Below are 6862 nucleotides of genomic sequence, written 5' to 3' on the forward strand. Positions count from 1 at the left end.
CAAAAATCTCGGAACTCGGTATCGGAATTCCGATACAGCAAATATCGTCCGATACCTGATATTTGCAGTATCGGAATGCTCAACACTACTTAGGCGCCGCCAGCTGCATACACTCTATAGCACTACAAGCACTTTGATCTTATTTTCATCTTTTGCTTTTATTTTTTGTGCTTCTCTCTTCATAGTCGCTCTTGGGATTTTTCTCCCTGTCTGTGCCATTCCGGACCCTCATACTCTCTATCATTCTGTGGTATGTTTCTGTTTTCTCATGGTTCTGATGCATCTGGTCCGTTCTTTACCATTTTTTACCATTTCTATTTTACCTTATAATCTTCATACTTTCCCTAGGAATACTCGTCTCCAGGACAGCGTCCTCCTCTTTCCCTATTACTTTGATCTTCAAGGTCAGTTATGCTTTACACCTTTTTGCATATCCAGTTTACCAATACTTGTATATGTCATAGGTGTCACGCCGTTAACGGCAATAAAGGGGCAGGACGGCATACTGGGACCCGCTCCTGTCCCTGCCACTATAATGGGGCCCTGGCTTTCCCTTATCTCAGGGGTACCTATAATGGTTAGGAGGCCTGAGCCGCCAGCGTATCCCTGTCTCCTGTGCAGACCCTATCAGTGGCCCCCTCTCCCCCCAAGGGAGGTGGACTGCACCAGTGTATAAATATGACAATTAAACAGGGTATACAGACAAGGTAACTAAAAGTCTCAAACTCACCAAATGCTCACACCACAACAAAGGAAACACAGAGAAGGGAAGAGAAGGAAAAAACTAGGAAGGAAAACAGGTTTTACATGCAACCAAAACAGCAGACACCAATCTCTGTAAATAAACCTCCAAGCTCCTCATACCACGCTCCTTCTCACTCCAAGCCAGGCAGCAGAACTGATCACTGACAACAGTTGTAAACAAAGCTGAGTCTATATAGGAGCGGAGATTACCAAAACCAAATCAGCTGAGAGACATAGCTCTCAGTAACTTCAGTAACAAGGTTTAACTCCTGCACTGCTGGCACAAGACAGCCAGGTCAGAATTCAGGAGAAGAGCTTCTGTTCATTGTGTGTGAATGAGGCCCAGAGCGCTGTGGTTCTCTGGAACCTGTCTGTTGCGGTAGCCCCGTGACAGTACCCCCCTTCTACGAGGGACCTCCGGGACCTCAGGACCAGATTTCTCAAGATGAGCTGAATGAAATGCCCAAACTAACCTAACTGCATGGACATTGGTTGCAGGTACCCACATCCTCTCCTCAAGACCGTACCCTTTCCAATGTATTAGATATTGTAGAGACCGGCAAACAAATCGAGAATCCATGACCCTGGCTATCTGGAACTCGAGATTTCCATCAACAAGGACTGGAGAGGGAGCTAAAGGTGATGGATTAGGTGATGCCACAAACCTCTTGAGTAAGGAGCGATGAAAAACATTATGAATAGTGTTGAGCATTCCGATACCGCAAGTATCGGGTATCGGCCGATACTTGCGGTATCGGAATTCCGATACCGAGATCCGATACTTTTGTGGTATCGGGTATCGGTATCGGATACATAGAGATGTGTAAAATAAAGGATTAAAATAAAAAATATTGATATATTTACCTCTCCGGCGGCCCCTGGTGAGTCCGCGGGTAACCGGCAGGCTTCGTTGTTCAAAATCAGCGCTTTTAGGACCTGAGAAACACGTCCCGGCTTCTGATTGGTCGCGGGCCGCCCATGTGACCGCCACACGACCAATCACAAGCCGCGACGTCACCGCAAGCTATTAGCGCGCTCATTTTTGAAAAATGAGCGCGTTAATGACTTTCAAAGACGTAGCGGCTTGTGATTGGTCGCGGCCACGCGACCAATCACAAGCCGCGACGTCACCGCAAGCTATTAACGCGCTCATTTTTAAAAATGAGCGCGTTAATGGCTTTCAAAGACGTAGCGGGTTGTGATTGGTCGCGGCCACGCGACCAACCACAAGCCGCTATGTCTTTCAAAGCCATTAACGCGCTCATTTTTAAAAATGAGCGCGTCAATAGCTTGCGGTGACGTCGCGGCTTGTGATTGGTCGCGGCCACGCGACCAATCACAAGCCGCTATGTCTTTCAAAGCCATTAACGCGCTCATTTTTAAAAATGAGCGCGTCAATAGCTTGCGGTGACGTCGCGGCTTGTGATTGGTCGCGGCCGCGACCAATCACAACCCGCTACGTCTTTGAAAGCCATTAACGCGCTCATTTTTAAAAATGAGCGCGTTAATAGCTTGCGGTGACGTCGCGGCTTGTGATTGGTCGCGTGGCCGCGACCAATCACAAGCCGCAACGTCTTTGAAAGTCATTAACGCGCTCATTTTTCAAAAATGAGCGCGCTAATAGCTTGCGGTGACGTCGCGGCTTGTGATTGGTCGCGTGGCGGTCACATGGGCGGCCCGCGACCAATCAGAAGCCGGGACGTGTTTCTCAGGTCCTAAAAGCGCTGATTTTGAACAACGAAGCCTGCCGGTTACCCGCGCTGAGTTCAGGGGCCGCCGGAGAGGTAAATATATCAATATTTTTTATTTTTATTCTTTATTTTACACCTCCCTATGGATCCCAGGGCCTGAAGGAGAGTTTCCTCTCCTTCAGACCCTGGGAACCATGAGAATACCTTCCGATACTTGATGTCCCATTGACTTGTATTGGTATCGGATATCGGTATTGGCGATATCCGATATTTTTCGGGTATCGGCCGATACTATCCGATACCGATACTTTCAAGTATCGGACGGTATCGCTCAACACTAATTATGAATCCTAAATGACTGAGGTAAAGCCAGCCGAAATGCAACAGGATTGATGACGGCCACAATCCTATAAGGGCCAATAAACCTAGGGCCCAATTTCCACGAGGGAACTCTCAGTTTAATATTCTTTGAGGACAACCAAACCCAATCACCCACACATAGGTCCAGACCTTTCATAAGTCTCCGATCAGCCACATTCTTATATCTGGAACTCATCCTCTTTAACTTATCAAGAACCCCTTGCCATACGGACGTGATGGACTAAGAAAATCTCTCCTCTTCAGGTGCCCCCGAGATATCCTTCCTATGAAATGAACTGAATTGAGGATGAAAACCATATGCCCCGAAAAACGGGGACTTACCAGTGGACTCATGAGTACGGTTGTTTATTGCAAACTCTGCCAATGGTAAGTACTTAACCCAGTCCTCCTGATTTTCTGAAATGAAACACCTGAGATAAGTTTCAAGATTTTGATTTACATTAGATTGAGGTTGAAAAGCTGAAGAAAACGACAAATGAATCCCCAGCCGGCTGCAAAAAGCCCTCCTGACACAATATCTGAAGGAACACCATGTAATCTCACAATCTCCTTGATAAAGATCTGTGCCAGAGCCTTGGCATTAGGTAATGCGGGAAGGGCAATAAAATGTGACATCTTGCTAAATCTGTCAACTATGACTAAAATAACTGTATTACCCTCAGAAACTGGTAAGTCAGTGATGAAGTCTATTGACAAATGGTTCCAAGGTCTACTGGCAATCTCCAGAGGTTGGAGAGACCCAGACGGGTGAGTACGAGGGGTCTTGGAATGCGCAGACACACAGCAGGCAGCGACATATTCCTGTACATCATGATTTACCCCAGACCACCAAAAACGCCGAGTGAGAAGGTCCGTAGTAACTTTACTTCCAGGGTCTCCAGCCAGGACCGAATCATGATGTTCATTAATTACCCTAAGACAAAGATTAGCAGGAACATAAAGTTTACCTAGATGACATCCCCCCTCCTTCATCCAAATGAGATTATATGCCCCCCCTGAGATCTAATTTGGAGAAGCATTTAGCCCCCACAATTTGATTAAAGAGGTCTGGAATAAGAGGGAGCAGAAAAGAATCCCGGACCACAATTTGGTTTAATTCATGGAAGTCTAAGCATGGGCATAAACCCCCGTCCTTCTTCTTTACAAAGAAGAACCCGGCAGCAATGGGTGATGACGAGGGTCTGATATGACCCTTGGCCAGACTCTCCGTGATATAGTCCTTCATGGCCTGTCTCTCTGTGGCAGAGATGTTGTATAGCCTACTCTTAGGCAGTTTAGCACCAGGAATGAGACGTATGACGTAATCATAAGGACAGTGTGAAGGTAGCTCTTGACTCCCCTCCTCAGAGAATACATCCTCAAAATCTGAGATGAATTCTGGCAAAACCTGAGAACTCAACCCGGCCAGCAGAGTGCCCAGGCAATGTTCCTGACAAAACTCACTCCATCTTGTAATCTCCCTAGTCTGCCAGTCTAACACCGGGTTGTGTAACGTGAGCCATTGTAAACCGAGAACTACAGGCGACGGCAAACCCCCCAACACATAACAATCTGTTGACTCAGAGTGCAACGCCCCTATTTGTAGGCTCACCTCACGGACAATCTGAGTGAAAGTCCCCTGGCTCAAAGGTGCAGAATCAATAGCAATTATAGGTATGGGACTAGACAACTCTGGAGTTTAAAGCCCATGTGAATGAACAAACCACTGCGATCCAGTTCGATGGGCGTCGCAGTCCGGTTCGGGGCCTCCCATCTTCTTACGATGATGTCCTTTTCTTGTATTCAAGCTGCAGCTCTGGCGCAGGTGTACTTTGTCTGCCCTGTTGAGGACAGAGCGAAGTACTGCAGTGCACAGGCGCCGGGAAAGGTCAGAGACGCCCGGTGCTTGCCCACTGCAGTACTTTGCTCTGCCCTCAACAGTGCAGACAAAGTACGCCTGTGCCGGAGCCGCAGCAAGAAGACAAGAAGTGGACGTCATCATATGAAGATATGAAGATTCATCTTTCCTTCATCCCATAGATCTTCATTACCTGACCTATCTATCGCAATCAATGGCATCATGCTTTCCCCCCGACCCAAAAGTCCGATGCCTCGGAGTAACCTTCGACTCTGCCCTGTCCTTCAAACCGCACATCCAAGCTCTTTCCACCTCCTGTCGCCTCAAGCTCAAAAATAACTCCAGAATCCGTCCTTTCCTCAACCGTCAATCTACTAAAATGCTTGTGCATGCCCTCATCATCTCCCGCCTTCACTACTGCAACATCCTTTTCTGCGGCCTCCCTGCTAACACCCTTGCACCTCTCCAGTCCATTCTTAACTTTGCTGCCCGACTAATTTATCTCTCTCCTCGCTACTCCTCTGCTTCCCCCCTCTGCAAATCTCTTCACTGGCTCCCATTCCCTCAGCGTATCCAGTTCAAATTACTAATACTGACCTACAAAGCCATCCACAACCTGTCTCCTCCATATATCTCTGAACTAATCTCCCGACATCTTCCCTCATGTGATCTCCGGTCCTCCCAAGACCTCCTTCTCTAGTCCACACTTATTCGCTCATCATCCAACTGCCTCCAAGACTTCTCCCGAATATCCCCCATCCTCTGGAATTCTTTGCCCCAACACGTCCAACTATCAAGCACATTCGGATCCTTCAGACGGAGCCTGAAAACCCATCTCTTCACGAAAGCCTACAGCCTGCACTGACCCTGCTAACGCCTCATCACTACCGAAGCTACCGCCTCACCAACACCGGAGCTCCTGCAACCCTCAACCTACTGTCTCCTTCCCCATAATCCTGTAGAATGTAAGCCCGCAAGGGCAGGGTCCTCGCCCCTCTGTATCAGTCTGTTATTGTTAGTTTGTTTACTGTAAGTGATATCTGTAACTTGTATGCAACCCCTTCTCATGTAAAGCACCATGGAATCAATGGTGCTATATAAATAAATAATAATAATAATATGAAGATGGGAGGCCCCGGACCACGACGCCAATGGGATCGGAACCCCCCCACCTACCCCGGTGAGTATAATCTAACCTCTTTTTCTCATCTTTCAGGATACATCGGGGGCTAATCTACAGCATTATATACTGTAATATTATACTGGAAATATACTGTATCATTTTTTAATTCACTGTATTGTAATATATATAGACGCATCCAATATGGCAGATGTAAGGGGGTGCTGCACTGTGAAGAGCTTTGTGGGTGAGAACAAGTACTTAAATTGGATCCTATAATGAATGGGCAGCCAGTGTAACAACTGGCGAAGAGTGGCTGCATCTGAATACCGATTAGCCAGGTAAATGACCCTGGCTGCTGCATTAAGGACAGACTGGAGAGGGGAAAGTCGAGTGAGGGGGAGGCCAATTAATAGGGAATTACAGTAGTCCAGGCGGGAGTGGATCAGTGCAACACTGAGGGTTTTTGTTGCTTCCTTGGTGAGAAAAGGGCAGATTCTAGAGATGTTTTTTGGGTGTAAGCGGCACGAGCGGGCAAGAGATTGTATATGGGAAGTGAAGGAGAGATTGGTGTCAAACGGAACACCAAGACAGTGCGCCTGCTGCCGGGGTGTTATTATGGTGCCACCCATGGAGACGGAAGTGTCAGATTTAGGGAGGTTAGTAGACAGTGGGAGCAGAAGTTCAGTTTTGGAGAGGTTGAGTTTCATATAGAATTTGACAGAAAAAAAAATAAGTACACCTCAATAAAATTCAGCTATACAAAGAATTATATAAGGTCCCCATTCACTTCTAGCCTGCCATATTATATCTCTTTAAAACTTGGAAGCATAATAATGTAAATTGCACAAATGCTTAAATATGAATAATCACATCTCATTGTTATTAATGTTGGATTAAGAATATTTGCATGATAAATTATTAATGAAGAAGATATTTTTCTCTATGAGACAACACCTATCTTTTAGGGAAATATCCTGATATATATCTATGTAAATATTGTATTGGCTGACATTCTTTCATGTGAGATGCTAATAATCTGTTCCAGTATTAAAAAGTATAAAAAGCTTGCATTTTGACAGATCAAAC

The 6862-nt window shown here is 46.3% G+C and overlaps 1 long non-coding RNA gene across 1 annotated transcript; it reads left to right on the forward strand.

The window, feature by feature from the left end:
- The first annotated feature begins 353 nt into the window (after positions 1 to 353).
- On the forward strand, positions 354 to 3353 carry LOC138667728 (uncharacterized). The gene is made up of 3 exons (XR_011318912.1): positions 354 to 404; positions 3060 to 3182; positions 3261 to 3353. It is a non-coding gene; the product is annotated as an uncharacterized lncRNA (long non-coding RNA).
- The last annotated feature ends 3509 nt before the right edge of the window (positions 3354 to 6862 follow it).

This window comes from Ranitomeya imitator, chromosome 2 (assembly GCF_032444005.1).
Source record: "Ranitomeya imitator isolate aRanImi1 chromosome 2, aRanImi1.pri, whole genome shotgun sequence".
NCBI classification, from domain to species: domain Eukaryota; kingdom Metazoa; phylum Chordata; class Amphibia; order Anura; family Dendrobatidae; genus Ranitomeya; species Ranitomeya imitator.